General features: G+C 49.3%; 1 protein-coding gene across 2 annotated transcripts in view; it reads left to right on the forward strand.

Moving 5' to 3' along the window:
- The window catches only part of PRICKLE2 (prickle planar cell polarity protein 2), a 352,714-nt gene that overhangs the window by 189,654 nt on the left and 141,951 nt on the right, over positions 1 to 21,109 (forward strand). The window contains exon 1 of one of the 2 annotated variants that reach the window (XM_075998833.1): positions 145 to 664. The exons of the other annotated variant lie outside the window; for it this stretch is intronic. The gene's annotated coding sequence lies outside the window, so the exon portion shown is untranslated. Of the gene's footprint in view, positions 1 to 144; positions 665 to 21,109 lie in introns of those variants that run through there. 2 annotated transcript variants of the gene reach the window in all.

Genomic DNA, 21,109 nt, shown 5'->3' on the forward strand with positions numbered 1-21,109 from the left:
AGGATGGGAGTGAGTTGGGGGGGGAGGGGTAGGCAGGAGGGGTGAACCCCTGCAGACAGGAGTGGGGAAGTTGGGGGCGGGGGTCATGTCCCCTTTGTTCCTTGCAGGCCGTGCATGGTCTAATCTCAGTCCTGCAGCCACTGCCAGCTGTGGGCACCTCCGCGTGCTGCAAGGGCCAGGCAGCCTGCGTCCCCCTGTTTGAGAGAGGTGGCTGCGCACCCCTGTTGGCCCTTTTCTAATTTTAAAGCAGTAGCTACCTTGACTGAAATCTCGGTTTGGGCACGGGGCTTAGGATTGGCCCGTGGCTCGGTGTTCTCTCCAATAAGCGCAGTGGGAGGGGGGAGGAGGCGTCCCTCTAAGCAGCGGGGAGGCAGCCTGGAGAGCTGGTCTGGAGCTCCCCTCTCCCGGCTTTGCCTGGATCTGGAGCTGCTGCGCAGAGCAGCGGCCACCCCTCCGGGAATGTCACCCCCCTGGCGTGCAGCCCCTGCAGGGCCCCCTCCGGCTCCCGGCAGCTGGTGGCTGATGCCCGGCTGGGCCCCTTAGCTGCAGCCGCATCCCTGCCCCTGGGTCTCCAGCCCCCGCGATCCCCGCCGTCCCCTCCCAGGGTCCCCCGCCACCGGTGGAGGCGCCGCTGAGGCTGCGGAGCGATGCGAGGCTGAGCCCGGTAAGTGGCCCCGTGGCCGGGGCGCGCGGAGAGGGGCGCGGGGCGCACGTGCGCCCTGGTGCCACCCGCTCCCTGGGGAAGGGACCTTGCATTTGGACAGGAGCCTCCGGGACAGATGCGTACGTGCGTCCTGGTCCCACCCCCCCACCCCCTTCCCCGGGGAAGGGACCTTGCATTTGGACAGGAACCTTTGGGGCAGATTCGCACGTGCGCCCTGGTGCCATCCGCTCCCTCCCCCGGGGAAGGGGCCTTGCATTTGGACAGGAACCTCTGGGACAGATGCGCTTTGCCACCCGGACCCTGTAAGGTCGTGACCCCCAAGGTGGGGACCTAGGGAACATTTTTGTCTGTGTGTCTTTCCAGCAGCCACTTTTTTATCAACCATCAGCAGTAATCATCCTATCAGGAGCAAGGTCTGATGTCGTTATTGCATTAGCATCTCTTAGGTCCAAGCATTTAAACTCCCCTGAACTTGTTTTTTTTTTTTAAATGGTCTTTATTCTCTTATCAATTCATGTCCCTTAAATACGTAAAATGTATTTACTGCTCTTGACCTACTTATGGATTTCCTTAAACTAGCAAAAAAAAAAAATAAGAATAAGAATAATTTCCTAATGTCTCCAGGAAGGTCTGTTTTCAAACATTATTTACTTCTGGTTAGACCTTTCTATTTTGAGCTGACATTCCCTAAAATGCAAAACTTGTTTATTTTTCCCAGAGCTTTAAAAAAAAAAACTGCATTTCTTTTCTTTTGGGTGGACTTCTGTCACGAAGCAAGTCTGGATTCATTCATTTATTCTCTCGGAATTGGGGTGGGCAGAGGGGGCTTCCTGGCTCTGCATAGGGGACTCTGTCTTTTGGAGAAGGTTCCCCAGGTTACCAAATGCACCGTCTCAGCTGCTGGGAGAGTCAGGACTCAGGGAACGCTGTGAACACGCAGATCTGGGGTGCTTGGGCAGCTGTACCCCTTGACATTTTAAAGCCAAAATAATCAGGAGAGATTGTGGATAGGTGGGTGGATAAGGTTTAAAAGATGCATTTTCAGGCTCCTCCTCCTGCCCCCATCTGTTCGTTTTTGTGCACCTAAGCAAGAAGTTGGAAGGGTAAGGCAGAAGTCAGAGTTTAATTTTTTTTTTTTTTTTTTTTTTTTAAGATTAGGCAGCTGGAAGACATGCCTTCCAAAATTGGAGCAAAGTCTGATGCATGGATTGCCAAATCGCATTTCCGCCCTTATTAAATTATTTTGGCTTTTAGAGGCCCTCGTTTTGCTGCGCTGGCCTTTATTTGCAGTTGTTTAGGTGGTATGAATCATTTGTGTACTTTGGCCTCCCTGGTTTCTGCACACAGATGTTTTTATCTGTGCAGCTAGTTGAGTAATTAGAGAGATGGCCCTGTCTGTTCAGACAGAACAAATACCGCTTGGGGAGGATTTGGGCCATTCCTTTGCAAATCGCCAATTGCCAAACCTCCCCCAGCGATTGGGCAATTCAGATAAAGGTGTCAAGTGAGCTGAGCAGTGAAGAATTTATATGTGTGCAGCTAATTCTGCTTGTCCTACAAGAAAACATCTTCCCATGGGGCCAAAAAGTGGGAGGCGGGGAGCTTATAAAAGTGATCCTGTGTTCTTAGTCTCTGACTACCTCGCCTCTCCCTGGATTTCTGAGAAACCTGCCAGGAGAAGCCGTTGCCTGGATAGAAGTTTCGAGAAATGCAGAACAGAAATCAGGACAAGCCCTGCTTGAGCGACTTTTCTTTCTGTTTGGAGGAAAGGAACACTTTGTTAGGGTAACAAATCGTGGCTGCTTTTCAAGACCAGAAAACGGTTCTTGTTCCGAAGGTAGATTCGTTTTTAAGAGTGTGAATCATTTGGTTCCGTTTTCTTTTTCTTTTTTTTTTTTTCTTTTGCGGTGGAGGCTTGGAGATGATTAAACGTCCTGTCTGCAGGAAATTACCAGGAGATTTGAGTATTTTCCTGAATCAGCCTCAGCTGGTACACAGCTTTGGGTGTAATACAAGAAATCTCTGTTATTTGGCAATCTTTTCTCAGCGACATACCCTGAGTCTCACCCAGTCTTTCAATTCTGTCCATCAACAAGCCTTTTATTTTTTTGGGGGGGGGGAGGAAGGTTGGGGTTGTACTTCCATTTAAGAAACTGAAATAACTCTCTCTCTCTCTCATTTCCTTCATGAGCTTTTTAAGATGGGACTTGTTTTGGAGACAGTTTTATCGAGCCCACTTCCCCGCTGGCCTCAGCAGGAAAAACTCTTGGCTCCTTTTCCCAAGATTTCCTTTTAAGCCTGGACTGTTACCCTTAGGGACACAGATGTGGGGGAACGAGAGGGGAAGATGTGAAGGCTTGAACTAGCACTCGCCAGTTGGGTGGTGACTGTTTGCAGAGAAGGCAGAGTGGCTCCGTGTTAGGGCTACCTGGAAGGACATCAAAAACGCAGGGAGTGGGCATTGAACACCCGGGAGGTGACAACCAAGAGACACACATGCTGCTGCTGTGTTTAGTTGTGTGTGCAGAGATCTGGGTGTTTTGTTTTTTTTTTTTAATAATGTGGAAAACCAATTTTCAGAGATGCTGTGCTCCCCACGTTGTTTTTCTTAATCTTCCCTGAAAGGTGCCCAGCCCCATGAAGCTCTTCCCAGCAGTATAATAAAACAGGAGCGCTCTTGTGTGCATGTTAACTCCGTGTGAGATTCTGATGTCAATGAGAGGAAACAGAGGGAATCATTTTTTTTAGCTACCAACACACAGAATGCTAATCCCAGTTAAGTATAATTTCGAATGTGATGTTCCAAAAAAGTTTCTTTGATATGTATATATATATATGTATATATATATATTTTTTCTCCAAATCTAAAGGGCAAGGGGTTTCTTTTCCAAGATGCTTATCAGCATTTGATTACCATGCAGTTTTGTTTTTTGGGGACATTCTTTTTTTTTTTTTTTTTCCTTCGTATCTGGCTGCTCCACATGACCAGCAAAGGGAGACTCGGGTTTTTTTTTGTTTTTTTTTTTTCTTGCAAAGATCGTAATCAGGGTGACTTCCAGGAGAATGGAAAATGCAGGGGGTAGCATAGGGAACAGACCGTGGGACTTTAGTGCCTGGGGAAACTCAGGAATGATTTCCCTGCAAGTTTAGCCCAAAGGCCTTTCCAAACTGCTTCGCATTTGACTTTTAGCAGCCAGGCCTGCGTAGAGAAATCATCATCGTACCTTTCACTGGGGGGGAGGGGTCTCCTTCCTCACGAAGCACCTCTTTTGGCAAGCTGCCAATCCACGTTGAGTGTCTCTGTGACATTGTTTATCTCATCTTTCAGAGTTTGCTTCTTACTGCCTTTTTTTTTTTTTAAAAAAAAAAAGCAACAACTACTTGGTTCCTTGGGAATGTTTGCAAAAGATTACTCCTCATTCGCCCAGGATGCTGTGATGAGTCACTGGTTTTATCTCCATTTTTTCCCGACGATCGAGGCTCTGTTCGGGGTTCCGGGGAATGAGTGAACAATCTGTCGAGTTGGATTTCAGAGAAATTCTCATTTTGATCGCTGAGGTGCCCAGGCTGCAAAAGAGGTCTCGTCTTGGCATATTGGAGTGACAACAGTAATAGATAGAGTGATGGACACGAACACACTAAGCTATTGCCAAGCACAGACTTGAACGCCTCACTCATCTTTCTTAGCCTTTACGGTGTGTAGGAATGAGTCTATTTCTATAGGTCTGGGCGAGGGCCTGGAAATCTGCATTTTAAGAAACGTCCCAGGTAGAAGCTTGGACTTTATTTTGAGAAGCACTTTGCTGTGTGTTCATTTAGCATTGTAAAAATCCTCACAGCAGCCCCATGGGGTTGGTGGTGTGGGCACCCCATTTCACAGATGAGGAAGGGTGAGCTCAGAGGGGCTCAGCGACTTGCGTGGGACACAGGGCTACTATGTAGCCCTGCAGGGGACCTGGGACTGTCCCCCTCCAATCCGTGCTACAAGCATATGCTCTTGGTAGCTTGGGTAGATTGGGGGGGCTCTTCTGTTTATAGTCCGTACCTAGTGACCCATCCTCCTCCCATGCACTTTGTCCAAGGCTCCTTCTCCAAGATCCATTCAGAGCATGCAGTGGGCACAAGTCCCGGATGGCCCCATTTCTGATCCCGCCGTGATGGAATCTGGGGAGACGACAAGTGCTTGAGGGGGTGTCCAGCTACTTTGCCCTGAGCTCTTTAAGTGCTGAACCAAGACGACCCAAGCCAGGATTGATTCGTGAGGTGGCGCTTGCTTTCGATTCCTCTAGGTTTAAGAATTCTTCAGACAGTTCTGTGTGTTTCGAGAAGCCTTTGCACAGTTCCTCTCCTGCAGTCCTCGCACGGGTTCCTCCCACCGGACCCTAACTGCACACAAACCCGGGGGGGTCGAAGCCTGTTTCTAAATGCTGGTGACCTCAGTCCCCCCTGCCCCACGTTTGCGACCCCTTCCTCTTCCTCCACCCCCTGTCCTGCCCGGCTCTGGGCGGAGTCCCGAGGCAAGCGAATGCAGAGGGATAATGCAAAAGAGGAGAGGCAGAGGCTAGAGAGCCTCATTTAAGCCTCTCGCCTTTTTCTCCCTTGGCCTGACCTCATTTCTCTCGCTCTCTCGAGCGCCTAGACCGGCCCTATTTCTCTCGCTTTAATCGCCGCAGGAGCGAGGTGCAGGGCGGACCACTCAACCTCACGAGCTTTGCCTCCGTTCCCTGCAAACTGGAATGTCCTGTCCGCGTAGACCCTTCCTCCTTTGGGTACGTACCAGTGGCATAAGGTCCTCGAATGCACTTTGGACTTTAAGCGCATTTTCAAGACTTGCTCATGGTGCCTTCTAGCAATGCTTCCGTGGCTGTGAGCTAGGGGACACCTGTGGGGCGACTTGTCCTTCTAGAAAAAGAAAACAAGAAAAGCTTCCACGTGTCTGTGGAGCCTTGGGCTGGTCTACAGTCTGCATCTCCCTCCTGAGCCACCGCGGCTCCAGCTAGCCGCGCTAAAGGCCCTGCGAAGCCCTGGAGTCCAGACACCTGTTTAACTTTGACGTCGCATCTCCCACGCTGACGTGACCCTGGAACCCCTTGTCAGCCTCACGTGGTGTCCGTGTGCCGCAGGACACGCTTAGGGGGAAGACGCCGGCCTTCAGGACGGTGGCTCCACCGCTCGTGTGCATTGTGACAAGTCACTGGCGTCCCCGGACCTCAGTCTTCCTGTCTGTAAAATGGGAGTAACTGTGACACCGCTCCCCTGCAGGGTGTCAGGGAGGGTTAAATAAGCTAAGAGAGATGTCGAGATCAGCCTCTGCCCGAGTACAGTGCCTGTCCCGGGGAAGGTGGGGGGGTTCCCTTCTTGCTTCTGTTTTTTTTCTGTGTGACCCTGAGTTTTGTCTTTTAGGGTGTCTTCCTCCTCCTGCCTCAGTCTCCCTTGCTGCTCTTTCTCCTCTCCTGGCGTTGTGAGTCGGGCCACCCCACCCTCCTACCCCTTGCTCGCCTCTTTCTAGTCTTCATCACCCCCTTGCTCACATCACCCAGTCCGTGGCTTTCCAGAACCTTCTCCCGAGCGCCAGACTTAACGTCTGCATCTCTCACCCCAGCGTGTCCGTAAGGTGTCCGTAAGGTTCTTGAACGCCAGGCGTCAAAACGTTCATGCTAGCGGTCGTCCTGTCCCCAAGCCTTGGCCATGTCAACAGATGGCGTCCCCAGCGACCCAGTGGTTGGAGCTAGAAGTGCAGGCGTCCTTGACCTTTCCCCTCTCCTCCCCCTCCCAGGTCCAACCCAGTGAGAATAAGTCCTCTCGCTTCTGCCTCAAAAATATATCCCAAATTGGAGGTTGCAGGGGGTGAGGATTGACTACCCTGTTTCCTCGAAAATAGACAGCGTCTTATATTTATTTTTCCTCCAGAAGACACCCTAGGGCTTATTTTCATAGCCACGCCCAGCACTAGGGCTTATTTTCATAGCCACGCCCATCACTAGGGCTTATTTTCATAGCCACACCCATCACTAGGGCTGATTTTCATACCCACGCCCAGCACTAGGGCTTATTTTCATAGCCACGCCCATCACCAGGGCTTATTTTCATAGCCACGCCCATCACTAGGGCTTATTTTCATAGCCACGCCCATCACCAGGGCTTATTTTCATAGCCACGCCCAGCACTAGGGCTTATTTTCATAGCCACGCCCACCACCAGGGCTTATTTTCATAGCCACGCCCACCACCAGGGCTTATTTTCATAGCCACGCCCAGCACTAGGGCTGATTTTCATAGCCACGCCCAGCACTAGGGCTGATTTTCATAGCCACGCCCAGCACTAGGGCTGATTTTCGGGGTAGGGCTTCTATTGCGCACATGCTTAGACATCCTGCTAGGGCTTATTTCATGGGGGGGCTTATTTTCAGGGAAACACGGTAGAAAAGAGCTTGCGATCACTCCTGGGGTGCTTAAAATGTTTTATGTCTTGATACGATGTGGGCTTCGTGGGTATAGGCATTTGGCAAACTTGATTAAACTCTGCACGTACGATCTATCCATTTTTCTCTATGTAAATTATACCTTGACACACAAAAAAAAAGGGTAGAAAAAATAAATGTCACAGATGGGATCACCACTTCCCATCTCCACAGGTATGACATTAGTCCCTGCTACCGTCACTTCCCCACCTTGATTACTTGGTGACCTTCCCAAACACCTGGTGTTTCTACAGCTTACATCAGATCACAGTACTGCCCTGTTTCACACCTGCAGATAGCTTAACACCCCAAGTCCCTGCCTGGCTCTGCGCCTATGTGTGTGCTTTTCTTTCTGCTTGGAATGCTCTCCCCTTAGAACCTTGTTAGGCTCACAGCTTCCCATTATTGAGGTCTTAGCTTAAATGTCATTCTGTCGAGAGGACTTTCAGCCTAGCCTTGTTCCACCTCCACTCCCCAGAGCCTGAGTTTTTCTTGGCCACACATTACCTTATTCACTTTTCTCCAAAGCGCGTCTCAACATCTGAAATCTTTCTTTTTAATATGACAACTCTCTGCCTGTCCCTCCTAATCCCTTAAAGGCAGGGACTGTGTCATTTAAATCCCATCCTCAGCCACAGTTCCTGCCTGCTAGTAGGGGCTCTCCAAATAGTTTCGACTGGCCGATTAGTACCTGGGTCAGGGTCTGACATTAGCAAGAAAACTATTCGCTGATTATCATTTTTAAAATTATTTTGATTACTCATTCTCCTATTCTCATCTCCCTCTTCCTTCCTGGAGGTTGCTTCTGAAACGCACCAATTCCATGCACTCCAAATTTCTGAGCCTCAGGTTTTTTTAATTATAAACAAGGTCAGTGATCATTGTGAGGTCCAAACCCATGGAGAAAGGGGTTGTTGGAGAACCCAACAGAGTGAGGCATCAGAGTGTCACCACCTTTTAGCAATCGCACCCCCAGCTAATGGTTTTCTTTGAAGACCCTGAGCTTCTGAACTCTTCCTGCCCAGGGAGGCTGATCAGATGCAGCTGTTCTGGGAATTGACGTTGAGATGCAAAAATATTTAAGATCGACTGCAACCCCCACAAATGGCTTTGCAACTCGCAGAGCAGTAAACACATGCATGCATTTTAATCTGTCAGAGAAAAGCTTGCCTAGAGAGTAAAGGCTGAAAACTGTATGTCTAGGGCCCTAACCCTCTCACCCAATATTATTGTTGGAGTACTCATTTTTAAAAGCGGATCTAGCATCTAAGATAAGCTTTCCTGCAAATGTATGCCATGGTCCCAGGGCTCTGCCCACTATTGCAAATAAAAAATTTATAATTAAAAAAAAAAAAAGAGGTAGATCTACCATTTGACCCTGCAATCCCACTACTGGGCATCTACCCAAAAGATCCAATGACACTCTACAAAAAAGACACCTGCACTCGAATGTTTATAGCAGCACAGTTCACAGTTGCAAAGTTGTGGAAACAACCCAAGTGCCCATCAATCCATGAGTGGATTAATAAAATGTGGTATGTGTTTACCATGGAGTACTACTCAGCTCTCTAAGAAACAACGGTGATCTAGCACCTCTTATATTTTCCTGGCTAGAGCTGGAACCCATCCTACTAAGTGAAGTATCCCAAGAATGGAAAAACAAGCACCACATGCACTCACCAGCAAATTGGTATTAACTGAGCAGCACCTAAGTGGACACATAGGAGTAACATCTATCGGGTGTCGGGCAGGTGGGAGGGGGAGGAGGGGAGGGGTGTATACAAACACAACGCGTGAGATGTGCAACGTTTGGGGGATGGGCACGCTTGAAGCTCTGACTCGAGGGGGGAGGGGGGCATGGGCGATATATGTAATCTTAACATTTGTACCCCCATAATACGCTGAAATAAAAACAGAAAAACAAAATCAGAGCAAAGGATTGCATGTTCTAGAAGTGGCAAAAAAAAAAAAAAAAATCAACTGATACCAACAGGGATGAGGATGTCCTTTGTCGGGCTAGCAGAGAATGGTGGAGGAATTTCTGAAAACCCGCACGCCATGGTCTCCTTGTTTGGACTGCTCGTGGAGTAATAGGACGGGAATGGTGCGGAGGTTCTCCTTGCCTGCAGCTCTGGTTCAAAAGCATCGGGGGACCCTGTCAGAGCTCAGGAGGACAGCGCTGTGATGGATTAGCAATGTCTGCCGCTGGCAAGCCCTATCCATTGTACGTCAAGAATTAGAAAATGCTAGAAAATGCTGGAAGGGCCCATGCAGATGATCTAGTCCAACTCCTGCCCTGATAGCTACTGCACTGTGTTTTGGGGGCTTTGGGAAAATAGTCGTGAACTCGGCAAAGTGTTAACCCTTCCCTCTTCGGGCCTTTGTCCCCTCTCGGGGTGTCTGCGTGTTGGGCGTGACGCACTGAGACCCTTTCTGTTGCCATTTTGTAGGACGCCCTTTTTAGATGATGCTGTGTGATTTTTATTTATGTTTTTATTTTTTACTTTATTTATTTTTGAGACAGCGTCTCGCTTTGTTGTCCAGGCTAGAGTGAGTGCCGTAGCATCAGCCTCGCTCACAGCAACCTCCAACTCCCGGGCTCAAGCGATCCTCATGCCTCAGCCTCCCTCCTGAGTAGCTGGGACTACAGGCATGGTGCCACCATGCCCAGCTCATTTTTTCTATATATATTAGTTGGCCAATTAATTTCTTTCTATTCTGATAGTAGAGACGGGGTTTTACTCTTGCTCAGGCTGGTCTCGAACTCCTGACCTCGAGCGATCCTCCCGCCTCGGCCTCCCAGAGTGTTAGGATGACAGGCGTGAGCAGCCCGGCCTGCTGTGTGATTTTTAGATGACGGGGAGTGTGTCCGTTTCCAGATGTTTATTCTCTTGTGGTTCTGGACGCTGGGAGTTTGAGAGTCAGGGCGTCAGCAGGGCTGGGAGGGAGAGAATCCGCTCCAGCTTGGCTCCTCGCGGCTGCCAGCGAGCCTTGTCCCTCCTTGGTTGTGGTCACATCACGCCCCTGTCTGCATCCGTCTTCACGTGGCCGTATTCTCTGTGCCAGTGTCAAACGCCCCTCTGCCTTCCTCTCGTGGGGACATTCGCAGTGACATTCAGAGCCCGCTTGGGTAATCTATGATAGCCTCTTCCTTTTGAAATCCTTCATTATATCTGCAAGGACCTTTTCCCAGATATGTTAAGACTGACAAGGTTCCACGGATGAGGACGTGAACTTATCTTTGCGAGGCCGTTTTTCAACCTACCACAGGGTCACAGTGACTCAAGAGTCAGGAGACATTGGCCGGGCGCGGTGGCTCACGCCTGTAGTCCTAGCACTCTGGGAGGCCGAGGTTGGAGGATCGTTTGAGGTCAGGAGTTCAAGACCAGCCTGAGGAAGAGAGAGACCCCTGTCTCTACTATAAATAGAAAGAAATTATCTGCGCAACTAAAAAAATATATATATAGAAAAAGTTAGCCGGGCGTGGTGGCGCATGCCTGTAGTCCCAGCTACTCGGGAGGCTGAGGCAGGAGGATCGCTTGAGCCCAGGAGTTGGAGGTTGCTGTGAGCGAGGCTGATGCCACGGCACTCACTCTAGCCTGGGCAACAAAGCGAGACTCTGTCTCAAAAAAAAAAACAAAAACCATTGAGGCCCAAGCGTGTCCAGGGTCCCTTCCAGAACTGGCACACTGTGGTTGCACTTCTCTCAAAGGCTACATTGTGTCTTCTAGATCTTTTCACTGAAGCACAATGTATCCATATAGGAGAGTGCGCACGTCTAGGTATTCAGCTCAAGGAATTTTCATGAACGAAACACACCCATGTTCCCAGCACACAGAGTCAAGAAATAAAGTATTCCCAAAGGCCCAGAAACTTCTTGTGGGCTTCCCCCGTTCCATCCCCTTAATGCTAATTGCTATCCTTATTTCTGACATGGTAGACTCATTTTGATACTTTGACTCATTTTGATACTTTCCATAAATGCAGTCATGCGCCATTGTACTCTTCCGTATCTGGTTTCCTTCGCTCAACATTCTCTTGCGAGACCCAAATCATTCTGGTGCGTGTAGCCGGGTAGATCCTTCGTTTTAATTGTCTGGTGTTTCATTGTTACACGGTCTGTCATTTATCCAGTTCAGTCATTGCTGGGGGTTTGGTGAGTTTCCAGTTACAAGCTGTCACAAAAAGTTCTGTTGGGAACATTCTCCTTGCACACCCTTTGGGAGTGTTTTTGCAACGATGGGATGAAATTGGCAATGCTCGCTAATCAAGAACTCTTCCCACCCCCAGCCCCGGCTGCTTGCTTTGGATGCTTTGCATGCACGACTTCTCGTAACCATTCGCGCTGCTGTAAGAAGACACCACAAAGCTGGGTGGCTTGTAAACAACACATTTCTCACGGTTCTGGGGGCCGGGAAGTCCAAGATCAAAGCACCTGCAGGTTCAGTGTCTGGCGAGGGCCCCGTTCTGGCTCCTAGATGGAGCCTTCTTGCTGTGGCCCCTCATGGTAGAAGGGAAGACTCGGCTCTCTGGGGTCTCTTTTATAAGAGACATCAATCCCATCCCTAAGGTCTCTGTCCTCGTGACTTAATCACCTTCCCAAATGCCCCACCTCCTAACGCTGTCACTTTGGGGGTTACGATTTCAACATATCAATTTATTTTGGGGGGGGGACACAAAAATTCAGACCATAGCAAAGGTTCGTAGCTGATTTACAAGAGCTATTGTCATTCCCTGCCCTGCTCACCATCCGGCCCAGGGCCAGGGGTCCTCAAGCTTTGTAAACAGAGGGCCAGGTCACTGTCCCTCAGACCGTTGGAGAGTGCGCACTGCGGGCCCGGGACGAGTCGGCTGCTAAGCAGGACAGGCAGCGGCGGCAAAAACACCCGGTGGCGGGCCAGATAAATGGCCTTGGCGGGCCACATGTGGCCCGTGGGCTGTAGTTCAAGGACGCCTGGGCCAAGCCATTGGCCGTGCCTGCATTTTCTTGATATGTCGAAATCTTTTTAACTACCGCTCTTAACTACCAAAAGGCCATCCTCCTGGCCTGCCTTCCGGTGGGCTGGGACCGGATGTGGTAATTTGGACAAAGCCAACGCCCAGTGCGAGACACGGCTCCACCTCCCTGCGTCCCACTCGGGGCCAGCCCATTCATCCACCCACGCCCCACCGCCAGCGCCAGGTCAGCCCTTTTGTCCCCGGCTGCTGGGAGCACAGACACAACCGGCCACAAATGTCCCTTTCCTTCTTCATCCGGGACCTCCCCCGGACTGGTCCTGTCTTCTCAATTCATGATCCCAAACCCGGTGTCTGGAACAGCCCAAACTGCCCCACGGATCAGAACGGGTCCATGGGAGGACTGGGAGCAGACGGGTAGAGGGAGGAGTTGGCAGCAGCTGGCAGAACAGTATGGGCATGAGCCAGACATTGGCACCGTGGCCCGGAAAGGTCTGGGAGCTGCTGGTTTAGCTCAGCCATGTAATTTTTCTTATCTTGGGAAGGGCTGGAACTCATGCTTCAACTGCTCCTGGCGTTACACGCACGGAAAACTCTTCCAGGTTCCCAGGATGGAGTTTGGTCGTAGATGGAGCTTTGCTAAACGTGGCGGATGGGAGAATCGTATGTGTGCGTGCATGTATAGAGATGGATAGCTTTGCCCAGGGAACTATTAATTTATGCCAGGTTGGCAGTTGACACATGTCAGTCCTGGAATTAGCTGGGGAAATAGGTGATGGATATCAGGCTCCGTTTGCCAAAACATTCTAGAGAGACCTAAATGAAATTAGACTTGGTATGCCAAACCCCTTAGTCTCTTTTTTTTTTAGGTGAGCTTAAAAATACATCTATGACCAATGGGTTGGGGAGGGAGGCATGGGTGTAATACATCCTAAGTGTCTTTGTTATGCTCTTATGTTGTTTTATTTTATTATTATTATTATTATTTTGCCTGCTAATCAAGAATTAAGAAAGTGGACATGCTTGTTGGGAAGGGTGAGGTTGAGGAAGAAAAATTTTATCTCTTCAAGTCAACAAAGAATTAAGCCATACTTTTCCATAGGATTATCATATCTCACCAAAATGAATACAAAATTGAGTAATTTCTGTGCTAGGCTCTTTTGGAGATTTAATGATAATCATAGCTGTCATTTATTGAGTATTTTCTTTATGATTAGCAGTGTATGACTTCTCTACATCATGGATCAACAAACTTTTTGTTTTTTTCCTGCAAAAGGCCAGAGGGTAAATATTTTAGGTTGTGCAAGTCAAGAGGCAAAACCGGCTGGGCGCGGTGGCTCACGCCTGTAATCCTAGCACTCTGGGAGGCCGAGGCAGGAGGATCGTTCAAGGTCAGGAGTTTGAAACCAGCCTGAGCAAGAACGAGACCCCCTCCCCCGTCTCTGCTATAAATAGAAAGAAATTAATTGTTCAACTAATATATACAGAAAAAATTAGCCGGGCATGGTGGCGCATGCCTGTAGTCCCAGCTACTCGGGAGGCTGAGGCAGGAGGATCGCTTGAGCCCAGGAGTTGGAGGTTGCTGTGAGCGAGGCTGACGCCACGGCACTCACTCTAGCCTGGGCAACAAAGCGAGACTCTGTCTCAAAAAATAAAATAAAATAAAATCCATGGAGACAAGTGGTTGCTGGTCAGATATATGATGTACCATGATGCGGAACAGTGCTGGCCGGGTAGGACGTGAGGAATGGACGCAGGGGGTCCTGTCCTTTTGCCCATCGTCCTCTGACTGTCCCCCACCCCATGAAGACAGCTGGTCCCTGCTCGTTGGCACCAGTGCTCCGCTGTCTAGCTCCATGCCAGTCTCGCCTTGTCACGTGGGCAGGCAGGAGCAAACCTCTTCCTGCCAGCGAATAACTCGCTTCCATCGAGTTGTCCGTTCCTCTTCCCAGCGTGTCTGTTCGCCACTCCAGTCTGTCTACACCCGGCCGTGTGTTGGTGTAAAGGGATCAAGCTCACAAATGAAAGAGGAGGCGGAAGGAGGTTTTAGCAGTGAGCTTCCTGCTTGATCCCAGCAGCGAGCGAAGGGAGGGGCCGTGAAATATTTGTGGAGTTGTCGCATGGACGTGCGTGCGCCCCGTGCTTGCTGCGGGCGTCAGAACTCCCTGGAGAAGCCAGCCGTCTGGCACCCAGCAGGAGAAGCAGCTGGGGCTGGACTGGAACCCATAGCCGTGTCAGCACGGACCTGGGTCCGTGGGGTCGCAGGCCCCAAGAGACGGGACAGCGTTGATAATCAAGGGCCACACGGAGAGACTGTGTTGAGGTGAGAGAGGAAGAGAGCAGGCAGCTCAGCCTCAAATGCTCCCTCGAGAGTGGCCAGGAGACCCCAGTGCACATTCCACGCTGCCCTTTGATTTTTTTTTTTTCCAAAGTCCCTATTCCTTGAGAGTCTTGTTTACGATTGGTTTAACTGTGATAAACTATGGTAAGATGTGGGTCCCTGATTTTTTTTTTTTTCTTGCTTCGTTTAAAGGAATTCTTTAAATGGGGCTGTCTGTGCCCGGCCTCATCCGATCCAGGGCTTGTCTTCCAAATAAGGCAGGCCGTGGGGACTCCAGCCCCCGTACGGTCTCGAGCTGGCCGAGGCATCAATTAAGTTTGCATTAAAAAGCAATTCGTCCGGAATAGTCGTGAACTCGTGTGTTATTTTTAGGCCAACCTTTTAATGCACGAGGTATACAAGGAGGTCTCGAGTAGACTTCTGGGGTGTTCGTGGGAGGGGCGGGGTGACCAGCGGGGCCGGGCGTCTGAACGACTTCGAGATGGTTCCATAGTTCTGTGGGTTTGAATAAGGACTCAGGGGTCAGACGACAGTTCAGATTCCAGCTCTGCCATCTGCCAGCCGTGCGGCGTTGAGTGCATTCCCTACACCGCCGCAGTCTCAGTTTCTTTACCTACGAGATGGGCGCGTTACGGTGTCTGCCCCAGCGGAGCGCGCTGAGGCTACAGCGCGACAAGGCGCATACAGCCGTCCGCGTGGTGCTTGGTGCGCAGCAGTCAGTGACGGTCGCTGTCCTTGCTTCCTGCACTTTCCGTTTCAACCCGGAGCTTTCCAGGCTCCAGGGCTTTCTGTGAGGCCAGGCGGGAGGTGAGTCTTAAATAATCCAGTCACAGAAAATGGGAACTGGGAGGTACCGACCCGGCATCTGATCCAGAGGTGAGCAGATGGTGGGTCTCTGGCTGGATCCAGCCTGCGTCCTGTTGCAGCAGAGTTCCATCGGACACGTCCATGCCCGTGCATCTGTGTGCCGTCTACACGGCCACACCCGTGCATCTGTGTGCCGTCTACACGTCCACGCCCGTGCATCTGTGTGCCGTCTACACGTCCACGCCCGTTCATCTGTGTGTCGTCTACACGTCCACGCCCGTGCATCTGTGTGCCGTCTACACGGCCACACCCGTGCATCTGTGTGCCGTCTACACGGTCACGCCCGTGCATCTGTGTGTCGTCTACACATCCACGCCCGTGCATCTGTGTGCCGTCTACACGGCCACGCCCGTGCATCTGTGTGCCGTCTACACGTCCAAGCCCGTGCATCTGTGTGCCGTCTACACGTCCACGCCCGTGCATCTGTGTGTCGTCTACACGGCCACGCCCGTGCATCTGTGTGCCGTCTACACGGCCACGCCCGTGCATCTGTGTGCCGTCTACACGTCCACGCCCGTGCACCTGTGTGTCGTCTACACATCCACGCCCGTGCATCTGTGTGCCGTCTACACGTCCACGCCCGTTCATCTGTGTGCCGTCTACACGTCCACGCCCGTGCATCTGTGTGCCGTCTACACGTCCACGCCTATTCATCTGTGTGTCGTCTACATGTCCACGCCCGTTCGTCTCTGTGTCGTCTACACGTCCACGCCCGTTCATCTGTGTGTCGTCTACACGTCCATGCCTGTTCATCTGTGTGTCGTCTACACGTCCACACCTATTCATTTGGGTGTCGTCTACACGTCCATGCCCGTTCATTTGGGTGTCGTCTACATGTCCACGCCCATTCAATTGGGTGTCATCTATGCCTATTCATTTGTGTGTCGTCTACACATCCATGCCCATTCATCTGGGTGTTGTCTACATGTCCACGCCCATTCAATTGGGTGTCGTCTACGCCTATTCATTTGGGTGTCGTCTACACATCCATGCCCATTCATCTGGGTGTCGTCTACATGTCCACGCCCATTCAATTGGGTGTCGTCTACGCCTATTCATTTGGGTGTCGTCTACACGTCCATGCCCGTTCATTTGTGTGTCGTCTACACGTCCCTGCCTATTCATTTGGGTGTCATCTACACATCCACGCCTATTCATCTGTGTATCGTCTACACGTCCACGCCTATTCATTTGGGTGTCGTCTACACGTCCACGCCCGTCCGTCTCTGTGTCGTCTGTGGCTCGTGTCACACAAGGGCGAGTCCAGCAGTCATGGCGGACACTACGTGGCTCCCTAAGCCTGAAATATTCACTATCTGATCGTTAACAGAATACAGTGCGTTGACCCCCATCTAATCCAGTGTTGAGGAAACTGAGCCCCAGACAAGGGAAATGACTTGCCGAATTGCACAATTAAGGCTTCCATGAAAGGTCCCTGACCCCCTGCCTGTGTTCCTTGTTCATTATATGAAAAAGTCAGCCGGGCGTGGTGGCACGTGCCTGTAGTCCCAGCTACTTGGGAGGCTGGGGCAGGAGGATCGCTTGAGCCCAGGAGTTGGAGGTTGCTGTGAGCGAGGCTGACGCCACGGCACTCACTCTAGCCCGGGCAACAAAGTGAGACTGTCTCAAAACTAAATAAACAAACAAACAAACAATGGTCCAGAGAATAAATGGCTGAATGTCCTGGCTCAGTGGGAATCGTTGCCCAAAGAACTGGGGAAAGTTCATGCCAGCGGGATGTTGGAAGTGCTCTCGGCCAGCAAATAAGCCAATTTTGCCCTGGGAAAAACCGCTTTGTAGAGGATCAATGTGGAGTGATCGTAGGAGCATGCCTACGGCTCTATCGCTGCATCAGCTGGGAGCCTCTCGTGTCTGGGACCTTTTTGGTTGCCGCAGTTTGGCAGGTGGGGGTGCTACCTGCATCTAATGGGGAGACGCCAGAGACATAGCTGAATATCCCACAGGACACAGGACATCCCCGACAACCAGAATCATCCACCCCAGATGGCAGTGGTGTTGAGGTTCAAAAACCCCGATCTTACCCCCGTACGGTTATAGCTCCACAAGGACAGCGTGTCCTGCAAACCCAGTGGCAGGCTGACTCTCAGAGCCTTCTGCAGAACTTGACAATTGGCGACACTGTGCGTGAGACGTAAGAGTAGTACTTGCTTTGATGGGAACGGGAAGGGGAGCGGATGTGGCGTTTGATGGCCTAGGTTCAGTCCTACCTCTGCTCCTTAAGAATTTTCTGGCCTTGAGCAAGTCGTTAAGCTTCTGCCAAACCATCTCACCAAGTCTCTGGGAGGGTTGAATTAGAGGCTCCATGTGAAAGCAATTTATGTACTGACAGGCTGGCCAGGTGCGGTGGCTCACACCTGTCATCGTAGCACTCTGGGAGGCCGAGGCTGGAGGATCGCTCAAAGTCAGGAGTTCGAGACCAGCCTGAGCAAGAGCGAGACCCCCCCCCCCCGTCTCTACTTAAAAAAAAAAGAAAGAAAGAAAGAAATTGGCCAACTAAAAATATATAGAAAAATAATTAGCTGGGAGTGGTGGTGCCTGCCTGTAGTCCCAGCTACTCGGGAGGCTGAGGCAGGAGGATCGCTTGAGGCCAGGAGTTTGAGGTTGCTGTGAGCGAGGCTGACTCCACGGCACTCACTCTAGCCTGGGCAACAGAGTGAGACTCTGTCTCAAAAAAATAAAAATAAGAAAATAAACTGACACACCACAGGAGGAATGCTTTCTAGTGATTCTAGTGAACAACCTGCTGTGTTCAGAATCATGTGCTAGGCACGACTTGTTCCATAAAACAGATCCTCTCCTCTCGGGGAGCATCCGTTGTAGTTTGGGAGACAGGAAGGTACTTGAACAATAAAACAGCAAGCAGGCGAGGAGTGGTTGGCTGTCTGGTCCACTGTAGCATGATCTTTTCCACTGAACATAATAAGCACTGAACCTCCATGTGTTAAGAAAATGACAGTGCTACTCTCTGGCAAGTCTACTACAGTTAATGCAGTTGCTATTTTTTTTTTCTTGGATTGTTAATGTATTTGTTTTACTTTATGGAATGGGAGAAGACCGTCAAGAGTTTTAAAGGTAGTAAATCGTAGTGCAAATAATCAAATCAGAGGTGTTGACTTTAAAAGACAGCCTTAAATCATGGCTTTGGGGTGAAGAATCAAAAAAGGGTTTCTGTTAAGAATTAAAGGAGCAACTCGTTTTTCAGATTCATTGAAGTCCTGTAACTGGCCAAGGTTGTATGTCATCATGGTTTCTGTAGAGTCTGAAATTGCTTGATTTGGTTGCCTAAGAGTGTTCATTAGGATAAAAGATTTGCTACATTTTGCAATATGGAAGGATGGGGAGGGGGTGAGTAATTTTTTTTTTTTTTAAAGGGCTAATACCTTATCAAATGAGAGGACAAGGTTTTCCCAGGTGGGTTTGTCTTACTAAGCTAAACCTTTGAGCTCCTTTCATGTGAATGGGGATTGATCTTTGGGCGAAGTCACCACCTTCTTGACAGCTAGAAAGGTTGACCTTTTTCGGTTTATGCTGTGGACTTGTAATCATTAACCTGCAACTTACAGAATGTGTGAGCCTCCTGGCATCCACAAGCCAGTCGCCCATTAATTAATTCCCTGATCCTTTCTGATTGGAAACTTACTGGGGAAGAGAAACAGTTTCCCTTTTGGAGCTGACTGGCAAGTTTTTGTTTTTTTGCCTAATGATTTGCCATTGGCCCGTTATTATTCAATGCTTTCCTTGAAATGAATAAGGAGGATTGAAGAGGAGTTAGATGAAACCATTTTCTGCCAAGACAGATCATTAGCAAGAAGTTAGTGGGAATGACTCACAAAAATTAACTGATGTTAAGTGAATTATTACCAGTGTGCATTTTAATTTTCCTTAGGGGAGATGGTGGGCTGCCTTTTTTTAAAAAGGTAGATCTTATGGGTTCAACTTTCTATCTACTGCAAACATTTTCAGCGAGTAAAGTTTCAGTTATATAAGTGTCTGAGAGGATGGTTGGGTTTTAAAGTTTTGCAAATTTAGATGTGCCCGGTATGTGAAGCATGTCAGTTTTTCTGACCCATCTAAGGAATGAATGGCTGATTTCGTAGTTCTTGACAAGCTAGTTAAAACCCTTCCAGATCCAAAGTCACTTTGATCTCTAAATGACTTTATAGGGCCACTTGTGTTAGAGGCCCATTAAAAAAATGAAATTTCCAGCTGGGCACAGTGGCTCAGAGGCCTGTAATCCTAGCACTCTGGGAGGCCGAGGCGGGCGGATTGCTCGAGGTCAGGAGTTCGAAGCCAGCCTGAGCAAGAGCGAGACCCCATCTCTACTATAAATAGAAAGAAATTAATTGGCCAACTAATATATATATAAAATATTAGCCGGGCATGGTGGCACATGCCTGTGGTCCCAGCTGCTCGGGAGGCTGAGGCAGGAGGATCGCTTGAGCCCAGGAGTTGGAGGTTGCTGTGAGCGAGGCTGACGCCATGGCACTCACTCTAGCTCGGGCAACAAAGCGAGACTCTGTCTCAAAAAAAAAAATGAAATTTCATGCTGTAATTCCTAATTAAATTAATTTGCTTTATTTAAGAATCAATTGAAGTTGTCAGCCCAGTCGTATCCCGCATCAGAAATCCTATCTTATAGGAGGTCTTTATATTTCAGAGCATTGCTAAAGAAACTTTGGGCATGAGGGATTAAATTTTCTCATGTATCATGGTTATAGCCCAGGTTATTAGGTTATTTAAGTGATGGCCTACAGTACTGATCTTTGTACTCCTTCTTTTGAAATAATGTCTTCTTAAGTCAAAGGAAGGAACATTTTGCTTTGCTCCTAATTGCTGCACAATTTTGCACAGCTAAACAATGGATTCAAAAGAATCCACCTACAATTAAAGCCTGATTCAGTAAGATACAGGAGGGTTTTATGTATGATGTAAGACAAAAAGATTGCAAAATAAAATGTCTTTATCCCCCTGAGAATAATAGTCGTTTGAGAGTGTTAGTTACTCTTTTAAGATCAGAATTCTTAAATGTAATCTGTATCCTATAAATACATAGAAAGGTAATATAAATAGGATGGTGCTGCTTTAAAAAAAAAAAAACCCACCTCACTTGTGTCTTTTGTGCACATTAAAATGCATGCATAGTAATAGGTGCAATTATCAAACTATATTTTAGGAGCTCTCTGTTCCAATGAGGAAAAAGAGTGATCTAGATCACTAAAATGTATCACGTGATCCAGAGCATGGCCTGCTGGAGAAGGCCTCTATTCTAGAAGCTGACCAGCCAAGAAGCCTACATTCTACCTGCGGCTCTGCCAGTTGCTGCCAAGCATTATAGCTTTAGCCAAGTCACACAGCCTGTTTTGGTTTCAGGATTTTCATCTAACCAAATGAGGGGGCTCCAATATTTCATCCCAGATATGTGCCCTTTTGCAAAATGGACTTTGAATTTGAACCGTGGAGGCTGTGTTTGGGAGCTTCCTGTGTATAAGTATTGCTGAGCCCTGCAATGAATGAGTGTGGCTAGATCACGCAACCCCCTCCTTCTCTGGGATTCCTCACTGAATTTGGAGGGCAGGATGGTCCAGCTGGACCAGAGAACTTGCTGAGGGTCCTCTCTACCAGGAGCTTTGTCGGAATGAAGGCAGAGTTGGAGCATTGGAAAGTAAAAACCTTTGACGGTGGACTTGCCCAAACTCTCCAAGAGTGTCTTAATCTCTCATGCCTTAAACATCTAATTTATTTGTCCCCAAAGTGTGATCTTCTGGAGATTCATTAGAAAATGCAAATTCTCAGACCCACT

Source organism: Microcebus murinus, chromosome 30 (genome assembly GCF_040939455.1).
Source record: "Microcebus murinus isolate Inina chromosome 30, M.murinus_Inina_mat1.0, whole genome shotgun sequence".
Taxonomy (NCBI): domain Eukaryota; kingdom Metazoa; phylum Chordata; class Mammalia; order Primates; family Cheirogaleidae; genus Microcebus; species Microcebus murinus.